Below are 21,064 nucleotides of genomic sequence, written 5' to 3'. Positions count from 1 at the left end.
CTTGGTGCCCTCCCTGAAGCGGCTGTCCCGCCCCCTCGGTGGCTGCACTTTGTGGCCCTGCAGATTGTCGGGGTGTGTGCCTCCCTGTGTGTGAGCCTGGTGCCAACCCTCCGCAGTCGTTGCATCATCTCTCCATTGCATTCGCGGGTTCAATTGAACTACAACTAAACCACTCCACGATCCGGGAGGGAGGCTGCATCATTGCACAGCCCCCCCCTTTCCCCCTCTTTGAGGATGCCCACCTCTCCGCTTCCGAGCACTTTCCACCCCCCCCCCCCACTTGCAGGTGAGGGGTGGGTCAGTGGGGGAAGGGATGGGCGCCTCATCCAGCAGGAGGACCCCTTTCCTTCCCCACTGATGCAATGAGCCAGTGCCCTTCCGTCAGAAACCCCCCTCCAACTTCCTGGAGCGCGATGCCTCCCTCGGAGTTCCCTGTCTGGTCGCTGTAATGTAGGCAGCCGGGGGAAGGGGAGGGGGGGGGCAGGCGGCATCCTGGGCCGAGGAGGAGAAGGAGAAGGAGAAGGAGAAGGAGAAGGGAGGGGGGGTTGGCGGAGGGAGAAAGACAGGAGGAATGTCTCCAGCTGCTGTGGCTGCGGCGGCTGCGCTCCGCTTGCTCCCAGCTGTCAAAATGCGCTTGAAAAGAGCCACTCACACCAGCTCCCCAAGCCAAGGCGGCTGGCTGCCCCTGGGAGGAAGGCGACGTGACGCTCCAGAGGAGAGCCATGGAGGAGGAGGAGGAGGAGGAGACCCCCCACCCCACCCCCCACTTGCAGCCTCGCTTCTCTTGTAGCTGCTCTAACTCCTTGGGCTGCCCTCAAAGTTTCTTTGTTCGTGAGCGGGGGCATCTCCACTGTGGAATCGATACCGTTTGACACCAATTTCAGTACCACGGCTCCCTGCGATGGAATCATGGAAGATGTCGGAAATTATCACGCTACACAAGTTGATGTACCAAGGTCGAATGAAAAGTAATGCCTCCACCTTTGTAACTCCCCAACAGATGGCAGTACTGGTATGCCGCAGGTACTGGCTTGTTCAGTAGACTCTCCTCTACAGTTCCATTTTGGCAAGAAGCCTTAGCATTGAAAGGTTGTGTTGTTAAAGTGCAAAGTATGGAACCCTGCGCAGACAGCGGTCAATGCAACTTAAGCAACGTGCAGTCATTGAATTCTTGACAGCAGAATTCTTGAAAGCAGAGAATGATTGTATTGATGTGAGTATCATGTGTTATTGGGCGAGTAAGTTTAAAGGTGTTGAGGAGGGAACATCTGACTTGCGTGACAAAGAGTTGGACGTCCTGTGACAGTAACCACCAATTTTCACAAGCAAAAGGTCGTGGTATCACTCAGAGAGAAATTTTGAGCATAAGCGGCATTTCACAAGAATGTGTGAGTCACATTATTGCTTTTCTTGGCTATCGGAAGATCTGTGCATGATGGGTACCCAGGATGCTGATGCCTGAAATGAAAGCACACAGACTTGAAACTTCAAAGACCGGATCTCACAACCGCAGGACATCCTCGTTACAGTCCAAATTTAGCACTGTCTGACTTCCATCTGTTCCCAATAATGAAATAAGATCTGCGGGAACATCATTATGCTTCTGATGAAGATGTCAAAAGAACTGTGAGACAATGGTTGAGGAACAGAGTGTCGACTTCTTCCATGAAGGCTTCAGAAAACTTGTTCATTGTTGGTAGAAATGTATCCAATTGTTGGGTGATTATGTGGAAAAGTGAATAGTGGTAGTTAAAGAGCACATTCTAAGAATTATTTCTACGTTTGATTTATTCAAACATTTCCATCCAAACCCAAGTATATCAGGCACCAGCAAACTTGGGCCCTCTGGGGAGTTTGAACTTCAACTCCCACAATTCCTAACAGCCTCAGGCCCTTTCCTTTTCCCCCCAGAGGGTCCAAGTTTGCCCATGCCTGATGTATAGAGTTGGCTTCCCATTTCAATCCTGTGACTACTTCCTTCCTGCAAAATTCTGGGGCTTCTAGTCTAGTGAGGCCCAGGACCTCTCTGGCTCAGAATGTTCAAGGCCCTTCCCTAAACTGCAAATCACAGAAATCTGCAGGAAGCAGCCACAAGGTCTAAAGCACATGCACACTCTTTACCTTCAAGTTAGTGTGAGGATGCACTCACTAGAGGATGCGTTCCTCACTAATTCCAACTTCCATAGCACGAACTTGGCAGTTAAAGTGGGTAGTTGGTGTAGACAAGAGCCTCGGCAGTTAAAGTGGGGACAAACTGCATTCATTCATTCTGTACTGGAAATTTATTTATTTAATATATTTATATACCGCCTTTCTCATCCCGAAGACAACTCAAGGCGGAGATACCCCTTGTGTGTACCAGTACGGAAATTGGCATGGTTTCTGTCATAGCTCTGCTTACCCAGAGTGAATTCATCTCATTCATTTTGATATTTCTAGTGTGTGTATATGCCTTTCACTTTCACTGCCAATTTATGGTGACCCCATGAATTTCACAGGATGTACTTAGGATATCCCCAGAGGTTGTTTCGCCAGTTCCTTCCTCTGAAGTGTACCCTACAGTACCTTATACTGTACAGTACCCCATCCAACTACATCTGATCCTCCTAAGCTTTCAAAGTGAGAAATTTCTAGGCCTCTCCTCACAAGTGCAGCCCTCTCCAGATCAGGGCCAGCTAATGCCTCCCCACAAAGATTCCGCCAGGCAGCAACCAGCCAGGCTTTGAAGCTGCAATGCTAATAAAGGCGGTCAATTGCAACATTCACACCTGCCTCAAGCAGACAAGAGTTCTTTCTCCCACCCTGGACATTCCACAGATATCTATACCTAGTTTCCAACAGACCCCTCAACCTCTCAGTATCCTGTGAAAGATGTGGGTGAAACATCAGGAAAGAATGCTTCTGGAACATACGGCCCGGAAAACTCACAGCAATCCTCTCCAGATGGTTAAAAAGAAAAGAAACCTATCAGCACCTCCTGCGAAGAAGGGGTGTATGTCCAGGCTCCCTGGCTGCCACTTCACCTGCTGAACACCTTGGCTGACAAGTGAGTCAGCATCTGACAGAAAAAAGGTGTTCAGAGATCACCCCCTCCTGCTGGGATGGAACCTAAAAGTTGAACTGTAGGGGGAGTGTTTCCCCAACAAAAGAGTCAATACCAAAGCAGCCTGAGGGTCCCCCTCATGCTGAAAGGAGATCGGAGGAGACACCAGTCTTCACACAAGATTACAGATAATAGCAAACTCATTGGAATGAAGGCCTCCTGGCTCAAAATACCATAGAGTTGTGCTGGAGGATGTAGAAGATGTCTAGAGAAAACATATTGTCAGTGAAGACAAGATCCTTGGTTGCATCACTTTCCTTGGCTGAACAACTGAATTAATGATTGAGCCAAGGCTGGACTGGGGGTGCTTTGAATGTGATTTTCCTGCTTCTTGGTAGGGGTAGGACTGGATGGCCCACAAGGCCTCTTCGAACTCTATGATTCTATGAATGATTGAACCAAGATATAGAAAATCTTGAAAATCTTTCAGTCTATTCATCATCTACTTTCAAGCAATGTAAATCATCATTATTTTTGTTTTCTTAATGTTCATCTGTAGACCTGTCTTTTCACTTATAATAATAATAATAATAATATATTTCTATTTTTCCCAATGATTCCAACAAGCAAAAAGGCAAACATTCAATGCCTCAATGACAACAAGTACAAATATAATAACCCAAAATAACCCAACATAAAAGATATCTTAAACACAACAACGATAACTTAAATAAAACTTGATCTTTTTCCTTCACTTTCTTCCTTGAGTTTCGTCAGTAATCTTTGTTATTTTCTGGTTGTAGTATGGTGCCATCTGGATATCTTAAACTGTTCATGTTCCTTCCTCCAATTTTCACAGCTCTTTCCTCCACATCTAATCATACTTTATGTACGACATGATAAGTTAAACAGACAAGGGAATAAAATGCAGCCTTCCCTGATCCCCTTGCCACTGTGTTCTGTCTCTTGAAGGTAGCTTCTTGTTCTTTGTACAGGTTATGCATCTGAACAATCAAATTACAATACATCATAGTTTTTCATGATCTGTACAACCAAAGAAATTGTTATAATCTATAAAGCACAGACTGACATTTCCTTTATCCAACATGAGCTTGTAATATGATCTCGCATGCCTTTTCCTTTCCTGAATCCAACTTGGCCATCTAGCATTTGCCACTTCATATGTAATTTTTAGCTACATTTTGCTTTCATGAGAGATTCACACAATGATCCTGTGGTTACCAAAATCCCCGATGGGATTTTCTGGGGTTTGTAATTTGTATTGTATTTCCAATCTGTGGGCTGTTGTTTTCCATATTTGTTGACATTGTTGATAGATTTTAGTTTAAACTAGAAATGATTCTGCCCCTGTAGCTTGAAGCAATGTTATTTGTATGCCATCTGTTTCTGAGGATTTATTTCTCCCAAGCGCATTGATGCAGCTTCCACTCCACTTTCTAAAATTAGAGGTTTATTTTCATATGGTTCTTCCTCAAATGGATCTGTCACCTTTTCATCTCTTTTATATAGTTCTTCCATGTATTGTTTCTAAAACTTGTAGTAGTTCTCGGCTGTCTCCTAGTAACTCATTGAATGCCTTCTGATGTGGGAGTTTTGTCTTTAGGTACAACCTCTTGTTTTATTTTGAATTATCTCACAAAGTTTCATGTTAAAAGATCTTCCAAAGGAGATTGATTATCCATTCCTCTCTCTGTGTGGTGCCACTGTTGCTGTCTCTGAGAGTTTCTCCATCATTACCATCCTCCACTATTGCTCCTACTGAGTAGATGTTTGCAGGGGCGGCTCAACCCATTACACAAAGTAAGCATTTGCAGTATAGTTGATTTTGCCCAGGGGCACTCTTGAGGTGCTCTTGGGAGAAAATAGACCTTGACATTTGCGAGTTGTAGTTACTGGGATGTATGGTTCACCTACAATCAAAGAACATTCTGAACTCCACCAATGATGGAATTGAACCAAATATGACACACAGAACTCCCACGACAAACAGAAAATATATATCAGTGATTGGTTGGAGGGGGGGATACTGTTTGCTTACCGTTGAAAATTACCTAGCGCCGCCTCTGGATGTTTGGCACATTTAGTCTGGCTCCTCAGCAGAAACTGGCTTGACATGGGAACCTTACCAGCGCACCAAAACCCTGCCACACCAGGACCCGTAATCCCATCATCATAGAAAGGTGGTGCAGTTGGTGGGGCAATGGGCTCTATGTAGATCTAAAATTCAAACGTGTCCAGAAACTTCAACTGGTCCAAAGAGCTACAGTATATTGACTGAGGTCGATTGCAGGGTACACACACATAATTGATTTCCACTCTATTTCTGGGTATAATTCAAAATTGTGGTGATGACTCAGAAAGACCTATAGCTTGGGTCCTAGGTTCCCATACAAGTATACCAAGGCTTCAAGGTCTTCAAGGAGCACTTTGGTGGGAATATGTAGGAAGACGTTTTTGATAGCTGTCCCCGGTGGTGCAGTGGGTTAAACTCTTATGCCAGCAGGACTGATGGCTTGAAGGTTGGGTTGCTGACCTGAAGGTTACCGGTTCGAATCCAACCTGGGGAGAGTGTGGATGAGCTCCCTCTATCAGCCCTGGCTACTTGCGGGGACATGAGAGAAGCCTTCCACAAGGATGGGGAAAAACATCAAAAATATCCGGGTGTCCCCTGGGCAGCATCCTTGCAGAAGGCCAATTCTCTCACACCAGGAGCAACTTGCAGTTTCTCAAGTCGCTCCTGACACACACACAAAAAGCTACTCTCATGTTTGTCATTTCCTACCAAAGGAGTTTGAGCTGTTTCACTCTCTCTTTTTATGCAGGGAAGCCTTTGATAGCTGGACTGGTTGCTGTGAATAGGAATTTTAATCCAGACAGATAATAATAATAATAATAATGATAATAATAATAATTTATTAATACCCTACCACCATCTCCCATAGGGACTCGGGATGGCTTACAAGATAGAACACAAAGATGCCATATAATAAAATACATAATATATAAAATAAAATACATTAGCATGAAAACAATAATACATTACATAAACCAGGTATATAAATGGGATAAAACCTCTATTAAAAACAGAATCAGTTAAAAGAGCCATGTAATCAATATAGCAGCCCAGATTATATTTCTGCTTTGAACTACTTTTGAAATGGTTTGTTTAATTGCTGTTATTTTCTCCATGCTCTTATATAAGCAGATTTCTGTTACATTTCTAAAAGAAAGACTCTAAATCTAGGATTAAATAGTAAATATAAAAACAGAAGATAGCTAGCTCGATGTAGTAGATACTTTTTAATTATAGTTGTCACTGACTGGAGCTGTTCCTCCAAATGAGACTGTTGAACACGAAAGTGGTCTCTGGACTCCATGCTCTCAGAAGAATATGGCTGATCACATAGCCAGCTGCCTCGTTCTACACTATTCATGGGACAGCTACTATCTGAGAAGTCTCTTGTGTTGTTTGTAAGCATAGATGACTTTTAACAAGCAACAAGAATGTGTCACTGAGTCCTTTGAAATATGTATGGCAAAGGGATCCTGGAGCACACTCCAATATATAAGGTCATGGCTTCTGTGGCATTCTGCTTAGGGTGGCAAAAAAGCTGGATTGCTCTCGCCTCATAGAAAATAAGAGACAAATAATTTACAGGGGAAAATACACAACAGGCCTGACTTAGCTACTATGTAGCTAGCTAGGGAGCACCACAGTACTTCATTGCTTTTCATACCCAAATAATTTAGAAGTCCAACCTCAGTCTCTGTGTTCCTGCCCTTTTTGTTGCTGTGCAGTGAATGAAGGTGTCTAGGAAAGTGACTTTATGTTCATCATCCATTCTCTTTCTGTTGTTGAAAAAGGTGTCTAATTCAATATATTTGAGGAGATTTGCAAGACTATCTGCATCTTCATGTAGGTCTCTCCAGATTATGCCACCCTAAAATTCAGGTAAACTTTCCTTTGTTCTAATGTTTGCTTCTTGAAAAGCAAGCAAAAAATAAACAAATAAATCCCCCACTTCATGTATGAACAAAGCTTAATATGACAGGGAAAAGAATTTCACTGTAGCCTTCCTGACTTAATAACTTTCCACATTCAAAGAAATATATTTGGTTCTATTTTTTAAAGCAACACTGAAGCATGGAATTTTCCCTTACATTTAGAAGAAGTAATTTCCAGAAGTGATGGCATTGTTTGCTATTTCTACGGCTTGAACTGGGCTTCCCTTCTAGCTTTTGAAGCCTCAGAGTGCATCTACACTGCAGAATTAATGCAGATTGATACTGTCATGACTAAATGTTATGGAATTATATGAATTGTAGTTTGTTAAGGCACCAGCACTTTTTGGCAGGTTCCCCATGGTTCCATAACATTGAGCCAGGCAGTTCAAACAGTGTCACAGAATCATAGGATCACAGAGTTGGAAGAGACCTTGTAGGTCATCCAATTCAATCCCCTGCTAAGAAGCAGTGTCAGACTGCATTAATTCTACAGCGTAGATACACCCTATATCTTCACTTTTACAGAGTGGCCAGATTAATATCTGATGATTACTTGGGAGGCACAGGAAAGACCAGCTCAGCATTGCAGGGTTGGTGGAAATGCCGGTTTGTCTGGACAAGAAGCATGCCAGATAGCACTGGAGACACATTTGCACCATTAGCAAATCCCAGATTCCCATATTCTTAAAATTCACATGGCACTTCTACTTTGCTTTTGGTGATGCACTTGGACCTGGAGACTTGACATTTCTGGTCCTAAAATACTCTATAGTAGTGCATGATGTTCTAGCTAGCTAGTGTTCCCCAGGGTGCTTGGTCATCAGTGTAGATGTTCCAGAAGTACAGACCAAATAGTCCAGACATCAAAGCAAACACATTCTTTTCATCATCCTTTCCCTTTTTGTCTTCTACTCTGGATTTTAGGGGAAATTAAATTTCCGAGTGCTACGTGTCCTTGAAAAAAGAAGCAGGCACAGTGTTTTTAAGGAACGATTGTGTTCAAGATAACCTAGGAGGATTCAATTTTGGAGGTCGGTATCATTTAGAGATGGGCAAATCTGTGTTTGTGCATGACTAAAAGATGTATCCTCTGTTCTCCCCCATAATTCAGACTATATACAGGCAGTCCCTAAATTATGGGCAGGATAGGTTCTGTAGATTTGTTCTTAAATTGAATTTGTTTGTAAGTTGGAACATGTACATTTTAAGTGTAACTCCAGCCAAATATCTGTCTGTCTGTCTGTCACTTTGGATAGTAAAGGGTGGACTTACACTGCCATATAATTCAGATTATCAAAGCAGGTAATCCACATTATCTGCCTTGAAGTGGATTATGTGAGTCCACACTGCCATATAATCCAGTTCAGAGTAGATAATTTGGATTTTATATGGCAGTGTAGAAGGGGTCCACTACACCACAGTGATTCTAGTTAACCTACTGAATCAAAGAGATTAATATATGTCCAGAATCATCATTCAGCAGTTGTTTGGTGGGAACTAAAGAATAGAGTTTAGGCCAATAACAGCAACAATAAAATAATAATTAAAACAAATTAGATTTTTTAAAAACAAAACAAAAAAAAAACCAACATGATATTTTAGAAAGGCTTTTCCATATAGAACTGTCATGTGAAAATGAACAGAAGTCAGTTTAGGCACTCTTTTGAGTAAGGCTTCTGGGTAAGACCTATTGGGTCCAGCAGTCTGTTCCCATGGTGGCAAGAATTAGATTAGAGAGATTAGATTAGATAGGCCAAAACTAACGAAATGATGAGAGATGGGCCAAAACTAACAAAATGAAGTTCAACAGGGAGAAATGGAAGATACTCCACTTAGGAATTAAAAACGAAATGCAAAGGAATTAAAAATGAAATGCCTTGCTCGACAGCAGTTAATGTGGAAACGATCTTGGGGTCCTTGTGGACAACAAGTTAAACATGAGCCAACAATGTCATGTGGCAGCTTAAAAAGCCAATGGTATTTTGGCCTACATAAATAGGATTATAGTGTCTAGATCCAGGGAAGTCATGCTACCCCTCTATTTCGCCTTGGTCAGACCACACCTGGAATATTGTGTCCAATTCTGGGCACCACAATTTAAGGGAGATGTTGACAGGCTGGAATGTGTCCAGAGAAGGCCAACTAAAATGATCAAGGGTCTGGAGAACAAGTCCTATGAGGTGTGGCTTAAAGACATTTTCAGCCTGCAGAAGAGAAGGCTGAGAGGAAACATGATGAGGGCCATGTATAAATATGTCAAGGGAAGTCATTGGGAGGAGGGAGCAGGCTTGCTTTGTGCTGCCCTGGAGACTAGGACACAGAACAATGGCTTCAATCTACTGGAAAAGAGATTCCACCTGAACATTAAGAAGAACTTCCTGACTGTGAGAGCTGTTTGGCAGTGGAACTCTCTGGTGTTCTGGTGTTCAGCCACTAGGTCTCTTGGTGAAGAGACACTTGGGGGCTATTTGTAGTACTGTAGTACATTTGAACTGTGGTGATGGCTCCTTCTTTGGAGGCTTTTAAGCAGAGGCTGGATGGCCATCTGTAAGGGGTGCTTTGAATGCTATTTTCCTGCTTCTTGGCAGGGGGTTGGACTGGACAGCCCATGAGGTCTCTTCTATAATTCTATAATTCTATGATTCTAAAATGCCAACAGGAAACTTGCAAACAAATCACCTTTTGAAAAATGTTTGCTGCCCAATGGCTCCAGAATGTGACCCCACTCCAACAAAACAACAACCTTGGCCTCAGTGAGTTCTGGTGTTCAGCTACTAGGTCTCTTGGTGACGAGACACTTGGGGGCTATTTGTAGTACTGTATACATTTGAACTGTCATGGCAATGTCCAAGGGAATTCTAGGTTTTGTAGTTCATTGAAGTGCAAGAGCTTTTGGGCTGCAAATTCTAAGTGCCTTTCCCTAAATTGCAATCCCCAAATTCTACAGAATGAAGATTAAAGTGGAATCATAGCACTATAATTATGTACTGTGAATCTGTCCCTAGAAAAGACGATCAAAGGTAGAGTTAAGTTATCAGCCTGATAATGTCTAGGAGTGAGGTAGTTACTGAGATACCTTGATCTCAAATTGTTAAGTATTTCTGCTGTTCAGTATCACCATCTTGAAACAAATGGAAAACTAGTTAGGCTGAGAGTGGGCTGTTCCAAAATGAGCCCATCTACTGCCACCAGCTGGGCTGAAGTTCTTAAACTGCCATCAAGAGGAAATTCTATGCAGACTATATTAAAACAGCCTAACCTGAATGTGATTAAAACACAGCCGAGTATGGTTGGAATCCCTTTCCTCCAGGAAAGAGCACTGCTTATGTACAATAGAAATCTTGTCAATGACAGTTGTAGCCACCACTGTTTTCTCCTCCTAGGAGTAATTCAGATCTATAGACCAGTTATCTCAGGGACGGCAGTAGTAAGTTCTGTAGTAATTCCATTTCTGTCTTCTCTGGATTAAATCTCTGTTTCCTTGCATTTTTTTGTATCCAAAACCACTGGTAGAATTTCCCTGGATCTCTAGAACAGGACGAACATGAGAAAATAAGAACTGGAACTGAATGTCATCCATATGCTGTTGACACTGTAGTATGCTTCCTTGGCCAACTTCTCCAACAAGTGCACGCAGGTGTTTAAACAGTTTGAGAAGCAAAATGGATTTGTGGGGTCGTCTAAAGCATATTATATAATCTTGAAGCCACTGGGTGGAGCAGCAGTCTCACAGCGTCGCTTTCTGGGACGTAAATTCAGAAAAGACTGGAGTCCTGTAGTAAAAGGTCAACTTGGAGTTCCATCTCTATTCTGCAGTTCAGAATGCTGCCATGGTCAATGGTAGGGCAGAAAGCCACTCACGTTTTGAATTGGATCTCTTGTGTCATGCATTCAAGCCTTCTTAAACTGGTGGTTTGGTTTTTGAAATAGCAATCTTTATTAAATATTGGTCCTAAGTTAATTTCCAGGAGCCCCCGGTGGCACAGTGGGTTAAAGCACTGAGCTGCTGAACTTGTCAACTGAAAGCTCACAGGTTTGAATCCGAGGAGCAGCATGAGCTCCTGCTATCAGCCTCAGCTTCTGCCAACCTAGCAGTTTGAAAACATGCAAATGTGAGTAGATCAATAGGTATTGCACTGGTGGGAAGGTAATGGAGCTCCATGCAGTCATGCTGGCCACATGACCTTGGAGGTGTCTATGGACAATGCCGGCTCTTCGGCTTAGAAATTGAGATGGGCACCAATCCCCAGAGTCGGACACGACTGGACTTAATGTGAGGGGAAAACCTTTACCTTTAACCCCAAGTTAATTTCCAGCATATGTGAGATATACGACAATGGCTACAGACATGCTGAAAAACCCCACATAGCACCAGTCTATAACTTGGGGCTGTTGTAGTCTGAACCTGGTAACCCTTTGTGAAACTAGAAGCTGTATGCACATTCATGTCTATACGTCTATGCACATACAGACCATTCCTACTGTGGTTGGTGAAGACACCTATGAGGACTGAACTTTAGGCCTTAAGGGATTCAAACTTCGCCTCCCAGCCGTATGTGCTACTATAAGGTCTTACAATTGCGGGGTATTACCTATGTCCACCACCATTGGCTAAATTGGTTTTGGTGGTTAAGATTTTTTTCTTGTTCTTTAGTATTTGAAAATGGTTTATTACAGTAAATGGAAGAACACCTTATTTTTAGACATTCATAAAGGGAAGAAAATCAAATGAACACTATGGAAGAAAAAGCAGAAGGAAATGATATTTCAAATGGCTCAAACTTCTTTTTCCCTCACTCCTTTTATGTAAAGGTCAAGAATTTGAAAAATTGGTCCTGGTGAGGAGTTATTTTCTGGGTTTATGGAAAGGCCTATTCAGTTGACAAAATATGAACTGTTTGAAAGATTTATAGGGGTCAGAAATCCAGCATAGCATTTTTTTAAAAAATATTTAGGACACCAGGAAGCCAAATTGTGATTTTTAAATAAAAAGCTACTACAACTTATTTTTAATCTGTTGCTTTCTATGCAGTATATGACTGTTTAGTATAACTATTATTGTCATAAAAGACAGAGGTACAGGAATTTACATTTTGTACCCGAGGTATTTAAGGTTGGTGGTTCCAGAGGGCCCCTCAAAAGAAGCAAAAAAAAAAAATCACCTTTATGTATGATATTATCCTCTTTACTCCTCAGACGCTAATCAGCATAATATACCTGTATGAACTTTTTTTTGTTGCAAAGGTGACTGAATTTGCTAGCTGGTTGCTGTTGGGACAGACAATAGGCAACCTGGACCAAATGGTTATTCGCTATATTCAATGTGCTACTAACTGATTAAATGTGATGCTAGTTTTTGCAGGAAACCCTCATTTTCTGAGATTCATGGTTGGCATAGAACAGAGTGGATGCATTTACTTAACAACTGTGGATGGAGGAAGCGATTTGCTTCTGTGGTTTATATAACTAGTGGAGCTAGTTACATCCACTCTGAGATGTAATCATATATAGGGTGTGTCTACAATATAGAATTAAGTTTGACACCACTTTAATTGTTGTGGCTTAGTGCTATGGAGTCTTGGGATTTGCAGTTTGGTCAGGCATCAGCTGACTTTGGCAAAGATGGCTGAAGACTTTGTAAAACTAGAACTCCCACAATTCCATAGCATTGAGCCATAGTTGTTTAAGTGGTGTTATACTTGCATTAACTCTACAGTGTAGATGTATCTTAGGTGTCATTATTATTCTGCAGAGAAAATGATGATGGTGGTGGTGGTGTCTTAGGCTGAGCACCAGCTGACTTTGGAGGGGCTGCTGAACAATCTCACAGTTTGAGTTTAGTGTACATTGGAGGGATCTAAGCAGGGCAAACCATAGCCTTATCAAACCAGAATGGTGGTTCTCAACTTGTGGATCCCTAGCTGTTTTTGGCCTATGACTCCCAGAAATCCCAGCCAGTTTACCAGCTGTTAGGATTTCGGGGAGTTGAAGGCCAAAACATCTGGGGACCCACAGGTTGGGAATCACTGCACTAGAGCATGGATCCACTTTAAGTCCAGTTTCTGCCTCCTGCAAAATTCTGGGGTTTGTAGTTTAGTGAGGCCCAGGACCTGTCTGTTTGAGCAGTTTAAAGCTCCCTTCATATACTACAAGCCCCAGAATTCTGCAGGAGGCAGAATTCTTGTATGCTTGTATGATGAGGTTCCTAAAGTATCATTTCTGAGCTTGGAAGCATCTCTACATTAAGGCTGGTTTGAGAGCATGAAAACTTACCATGATGTCACCTTGAGGAAGTGCTGTTTCTGTGTCTTTCAATGACTCAGTTCCTCATCCCTGTGTCTCCATAAGGATGACATCAATTCCACAATTAATGTGTTTCGCATGTAGCAGGGGAGCTTTTCCCATGCCCTTTAGTCCCACGCAGATATCATCACCTTGTGGTTACAAAAAGTACTGACAAAACAGAACGGCCCTTGTGAGAACCTTTGAGAATACAGACAATTATATGTTTAAGATTTTTTATCTCCCCACCTTTGTAAATGCCTACTACAAGTGGGATAATCTTTTTAAAAATACATATTTAAAAAATAAAAATTATGACAAATTCCACCAGCTGTTTCCTGCTATGTCTTATGCCAATCACTTAGCAGCTCTTAGAAAAAGGAAGACGGTGACATCTAGGCATGGCCAACTGGGAACTTCTGAGGGAAGTGCTGGAGGTTACTCCAAAGCAGATGGGAGGAAATGTTTCCTTTCCTTGTGCTTCCGCTGTACTTACTGTCCAAAGTGGCAACTTGCGCATCTCCCTTGTGATGAGACATTTGCTTTCTGGATGCAGATGTAGCACTTGCATATTTACTTAGATGTGATATGTAACTTGGTTTTAATTACCGGTATAGATTTATTTCTTTCCCACTCTAGTAGTGTGCCAGGTCCCATTGTCTCTTTTGTTTCCACTTTTGCCATATTTGCCTTAGCTGTTTAGCACCGTTCTTCATTGTTTTGTTTGATCTGACTTAAGAAACATTTACACCAGGCAGTTTAATCTGGTATTAATACGCTTTGGGGTACCCCCAGATTTGACATGTTTCTGTCAAATCTGGGGTCATTGTTCCTGCGTCTCACCTTCATGTTGCCACCACTGTCATCTTTGCCAGTCATGGATTCCCACTCCTTCTTCCTGGTCTCAGTGGTGTCCCATTCTGACATCAGCAGAGGCATCCACACAACCAGGAACAAAGAGGGGAGATCAGCCTGGTCACAAGAGCATCTCGGCCAAGGTCAAAACAAGGTGCCCATGTAACCATGAAGAGGGAGGGGATTAGTTTAATTGTTTGTTGTACAATGATTTATTTTGTAGTTGTTTACATGCCTCTTTTGGTTGTGCCACTCTACAGTGGAGGACAACAGCTCAATAGCACATCACATGCTTTCTATGCAGAAAGTTCTGGCTTCAAAAGGAAGCTTTGGAGGGCAAGTGTTATTTAGCAAATACCAAACCATGAAAGCAACTTTCCTAAACTCCCAGTTTGGGCTCCTTCTTTGAAGGCTTTTAAACAGAGGCTGGATGGCCATCTGTCGGAGGTGTTTTGAATGCAATATTCTTGCTTCTTGGCAGGGGGTTGGACTAGATGGCCCATGAGGTCTCTTCCAACTCTATGATTCTAAACATTGGGCCATGTATGGCTTGGATGCATTGAAGATGGACCAACACAAAACTTCTCACTTGAATCTACTTCTCTCAAAGGCCTTGTAAGCTTGTACAGCTATTACATGGAAACTGGATAGAAGACACGTGCTTTTAAAATAAATTTTTGGTTCAGTTAGAAGTGGGAGGGGGAAAAAATTAGGGACACAGCACTACTTCCAGCAATTTACTACAGAATATCTGAACCAGATGCTCTTAAACCATAATTCCAAGCAATTTGCCAAAATTATGTATCTGCTTTAATCTTTTGAGTCAAAGTTATGCATGGTTTGCATTACGTGTAGATCTAAACAAAAAAATGTGATGCGATTACAGCTAATATGAGACAGATAATGACAAACAGGCACGATTTCACTAACTGCTGCCTTAGCTGAAGGAAAACGGCAGTTCTTTTTGCTCACTGGGGATAGTCTGTTATAAAAAAGACATGAAACTGTGGCTACCCAGATGAAGATGTTTCTAAGAATCTCATTACTCATTTCTCTGTAGAAGCAGTACTGGGATTCAGTAGATTTTTGTGCCAGTATGCATCCACTGTAGAAATAATGCAGCTTGACACCACTTTAACGGACATGGGTCCGTGGTATGGAATCCTGGGATTTGTATTTGGTAAATACTTTTCAGCAAGGAAAGTTAAAAACTGTGAAGCACATCCAGTCAGCACATAGTTTGTACATTCATGGCCTCTGCCATCCACAACTTGAAAATATATATTAAAAATATTCCAAAAATGAAACCTCTATTGTGTCATTTTATGTAAGGGATACTATTTTACTATGTAATTGTATATAATTAAACTTGAGCATCCATGGATTTTGATATCCATAGGGGGTCCCAGAACCATATTTCCGAAGATACCAGTGTCTCACTATATTCACCTTTAAATGACTGAGGGCAGGTAGAAATGATTATTAACTGTATGAAGTCTTTGATGTGCTTTGGCTTTACACCAATGAGCCAAAGTGATGTGGGAAACATGGACGAAGATTGATGTATCATTTTAACAGCAGTGAGTGCCCTGGCTCTGTTGAGACCCATGTACATTTGGGTCCCATCTACTCTGTCATATAATGCTGTTTGAAACAATATTATTATATGGCAGTGTAAATGGGATCTGACTTTCCAGGCTGAAGCCAGTTATACTGTACTCTGTGTGGTTGCCTTTGTTGGAAATAGCAACCTTCTCATGCCTCCACTAGTTGTTTGCTATATATATAATTAAGATGACTTACTGTATTCTATATGTGTGTGTTCGTATGCAATTTTACCTTAACTCTTTCAAAGTAGACAGAGACTCTATTGGACTCTCAAAACAGAGATGCTTTGGACTTTGGACTGTTGATTATAAGAATGGTGCCCTGTGTTACCTACACAGAGAAACTACTTCAAACAGAGAGTGCTCACCAATGCTTCCTCTTCATCCTGGAAAGAAGTGACAAGTGGAGTGCCGCAGGGTTCCGTCCTGGGCTCGCTCCTGTTCAACATCTTTATTAATGACTTAGATGAAGGGCTAGAAGGCATGATCATCAAGTTTGCAGACAACACCAAATTGGGAGGGATAGCCAATAGTCCAGAGGACAGGAGCAGAATTCAAAACGATCTTGACAGATTAGAGAGATGGGCCAAAACTAACAAAATGAAGTTCAACAGTGACAAATGCAAGATACTCCACTTTGGCAGAAAAAATGAAATGCAAAGATACAGAATGGGTGACGCCTGGCTCGAGAGCAGTACGTGTGAAAAAGATCTTGGAGTCCTCGTGGACAACAAGTTAAACATGAGCCAACAATGTGATGTGGCGGCAAAAAAAGCCAATGGGATTTTGGCCTGCATCAATAGGAGCATAGTGTCTAGATCTAAGGAAGTAATGCTACCCCTCTATTCTGTTTTGGTTAGACCACATCTGGAATATTGTGTCCAATTCTGGGCACCACAATTCAAGAGAGATATTGACAAGCTGGAATGTGTCCAGAGGAGGGCAACTAAAATGATCAAGGGTCTGGAGAACAAGGCCTATGAGGAGCGGCTTGGGGAGCTGGGCATGTTTAGCCTGAAGAAGAGAAGGCTGAGAGGAGATATGATAGCCATGTATAAATATGTGAGAGGAAGCCACAGGGAGGAGGAGCAAGCTTGTTTTCTGCTTCCTTGGAGACTAGGACGCGGAACAATGGCTTCAAACTACAAGAGAGGAGATTCCATCTGAACATTAGGAAGAACTTCCTGACTGTGAGAGCCGTTCAGCAGTGGAACTCTCTGCCCCGGAGTGTGGTGGAGGCTCCTTCTTTGGAAGCTTTTAAGCAGAGGCTGGATGGCCATTTGTCAGGGGTGATTTGAATGCAATATTCCTGCTTCTTGGCAGGGGGTTGGACTGGATGGCCCAAGAGGTCTCTTCCAACTCTTTGATTCGATGATTATGATTCTATGATTCTATTTGTAACTGGATTGATAAACAAAGTACCTGTATGCAGAATACATGAAGTTTGTGAGTAAACCAACTATGTTACTTTTAAAGAAGTCTGCTTATTTTGTCTCTTGAGAGCATGATTTAAAAGCAAATATATTTTATGGGGAAGTAATGTTTTTGGGCAACTAAAAGAACACTTCTGAAACTTTGCTATATATACATGTGTGTGTGTGTGTGTGTGTGAAATGTGTTTGTGTGTGTTTTGTGCATTGGCATATCTTTGTCCCTAACAGTTCAAAGACATACCTAGGTACATAACAGCTGATAAACCTAGTTGCCTTGCATGAATGCTGGTGAACTCCATTTTTCCAAAAAGGTTATTACTCTAACAGGTCATGCTTTTACCAAGTGGTTATGGAATCGTTTTTCAAAAGGTTATGACTTCTAACAAGGTCATGCTTTTCCAAAGATCATAAAATCTCCAGAAAGGTTATGGAGATTTCCATTTTCCAAAAGCCTTTCCTGTGACATAAGACAGGAAACATATTTTACTCTCTTCCCCTGAATCAATTTTCATTTGACAAAAAAGCTAAAGCCTTTTGGGAACAATTACATTTACAAAGGAGGAGTGGCTTTGGAAAGCATGGAGGTGTCTGCATATCAGTAGTGATGGTCTTGTCCCATAAGGTTGTGAGGTTTGTTTTGCACAGATATGAAGGGCAACATGCTTACTTGGAGCCAACATCACCCTTGGATCAGAGAAATATTCCCTGCCCTAATAGGTGAGTTGCCTGATTCCACCAGAGCTGCAGTTATACTATTTAAACCTGACTCTTGTTGGCTGCACCCAAGAAGGATACACCTGTTGAATGATGAGTCCCATCATGTATATAAATCCCATGCATTTATTGAATGGACTCTGGATGAGACTAACTATAGGATCCAGCTCATAATTTTTACATGTCAGAACCAGCTAATACAAGAGAGCAGTCTTCTGAACCAGACAACCTGTAGATGTGTTGGTCTGGCAAACCTATCACCTCCATGATTATGTTATCTAAGGATGATAGGTAATATTGTCCAACTGATATTCCTGATACCAGATTGTAGCACCTCGGTGATCTCAAATAGCTGTTTGTAGCTCCAAGTGATGATACTACAATGTATAATGACCAATCCTTACCTTTAGATTAAAGTCTACCAGGCAATTACAATTTCTCTTGTTCAAATGGGACTTCAGTATAATCTTAACTCATCGTATTTGCTGCTGCAACAAGGTTGCAGAAGTAAGCAGTGGTGTAATTTTTTTGTTGTGTTAGGAGCGACCTGAGAAACTGGTGTGCAAGCGACCTGAGAAACTGGTGTGCTTCTGGTGTGCAAGAATTGGCCATCTGCAAGGACGTTGCCCAGGGGGCACCCGGATGATTTGATGTTTTATCATCCTTGTATGAGGCTTCCCTCATGTCCCTGCATGAAGAGCTGGAGCTGATAGAGGGAGCTCATCTGCCTCTCCCCGGATTCGAACCTGCGACCTGTTGGTCTTCAGTCCTGCCGGCTCAGGGGTTTAACTTACTGCGCCACTGGGGGCTCCTAGTGGTGTAATGACAGTATAAAAAATTGCTCCACTGACACTAAATAAATGTAAACCATTATGGTACAGTCCTCTTTATTTTGGTTAGAGCAATAGTCATTGTTTCAACAAATTCTTAGCAGCGAGTCAACTCAAATGTAACTGCTGTCATAGATGGTAAAGGACTCATAGGTCCATGTGGTCTTTTTCTTTTCCGATTGCATAACAATCCCCATACAGCATTTCTGCAGTCTAGCCAAAATCACTTAATTCCCTTTGTTAGATTGCTTCACTATGATCATTCCTTTAATTCCTGAAGATCAAGCATAAGTGCTCTTATAGCAAAAAACGGTTTCAAAATGTGCATAAGAGAGAGGTAACAGCAAGTTCAAGAACACACCATAGTTTGCAAAAGTACAAATAACTTGGTGGATAGTGGTGAGCTGAAGTGCCCAAAGTGTGTGACACAGCCTGTCAAAAGCAAGTGCTTGGCATGTCAGTATACTCAGAAGTGATCAAATTCTGGCTGATTCTGTGGAGATGGAGAACAGGGAAACAGATAGAATGGAAGAGCAAGGAAAATAGACTGGCACGAAAAGGAAGGTACAGCTGGCTGATTGGGGCAAAGATAGGGAGCATTAATTCTGCAACCTTTTGCTGAGGGAAGCATTGCCCTCCTCAAACTTTTTGTTGGTCGTATTTTGTTCTTTTCTGTATAGCCCCAGACCTAAGTGATTCTGCAGGGAATTGGGAAAATCAAATACTTTTACTCCAAAAAAAGGAGCTTCCAAATTATGCCCCATCCTCAAGTTATCATTTTGAAACCTAACCACACTCCCCTCCTGTTGGACCCATTCCCTGGTTATTTGATCCACTTTTCTTATACTGAACTAATGGCTGAACCAGAGATGTTGTTTCATTTCAAGCACCCAAGTCCAAATCAGATATGTCAGGCATCTGCAATTGCAATGAAAAACAAATCCCTTATCTGTGAATCAAAATGAAAGCTCTGAAGTTTTGGAAGTGTCATAAAAGGATTTGGCTTACATGTGCACATGCTAATCTGACTGCCTATTTTGATTCAAATCATTCCAGACAAAATATATTTCGATTGATTGGCACTCCTCTCCCAAATGATTCCAAATCAATAGTTCTTCTATTACAGTTAACTTGTAATGATTGTAAACAAGTTTGAAAAGCTGTAAAAATAATATAAGGTCCCCACCCCCAACTTCTTCTGCATCAATACCTAAAAAAGGCAGCATGTGCGACAAACTAGAATTTAAAACACATTTCAAGAGAAAAGATAGTGAAATATGCAAAAAGCAGCCAAATAAACATTCATCCCCCCCCCCCCCCCCATTGTGGATGTGAGAGACATGTTGGGTTCCTTTAGAAGGACCACCTGCCAGAATTATTTGACCTGCTAGAATGCAATAACACCTACTCTCTTCACTTCTCCCCTCCCTCATTTCACCCTATTTTATGTGTTTTGCGTGGGGGAAAACCCCTCTCTTGTTGGCACCAGTGGGAGTTAAGCCAAAATACTGCAGGAGAACAGGGAGTGTTAAGGCAAGGTCTTGACAGATTTTCTGAGAGTTTATAAAAACCTTTCCGGCAGGCCTGTAGCGAGGGGGTGGTTTTAGGGGTTTAACCCCCCCCCGAAATGTTTCAGATTTTTTTTTAAAAAACCTGGTTTACTCATGAATTTTAACTGGTTAACCAAATCCCCATGCTAAGTCTATGAGATGCAAAAAATTAGAGTCCCTCCAGAACTGCAAGTACTATCTCAAGCAAATATTGACAGTTTATTCACACTGTCATTACTTGCAGCAATAGCTGATGTAGCGAAGCAACCAAGTTGGGGGGGGGGGTGTTGAATGCTCTCATTAAGGAGGCCAGACTTGGTGGAGGTGGTTGACAGGGGCGGAGCTGCAGGCTATTGAAGGCTGCTCTGCCCCCTGCTGTGCTCTTTGCTTCAGCGTGAGCTAGGAGGCAAGTTTCAACCCCCCCCCCCCGTGAAATTTTCACCCCCCCCCCCCGAAAATTTCAACCCCTCCCGAAATTTTTTTCTGGCTACGGCTCTGCTTTCCGGAATTCCATTGATACCTGGAGAAGTCTATGTAAGGCATCTTACTACTTCCACCCACTTCATTTTGGAGAGAGCTTCTTCTACCCAGTGGGATGCCTTAAAGGGAGGACAAAGGAATACTCAAAACATTTTCTTCCCAAATCTGCATGGCCTTGTGGAGCATCTCTGTTACCATGGACACACATCCATTAGATGTAATGGCTACCAATTGGGTTTTTCTA

Source organism: Anolis sagrei, chromosome 2 (genome assembly GCF_037176765.1).
Source record: "Anolis sagrei isolate rAnoSag1 chromosome 2, rAnoSag1.mat, whole genome shotgun sequence".
In the NCBI taxonomy this organism is placed as follows: domain Eukaryota; kingdom Metazoa; phylum Chordata; class Lepidosauria; order Squamata; family Dactyloidae; genus Anolis; species Anolis sagrei.
Note: the sequence above shows the minus strand (reverse complement) of the source record.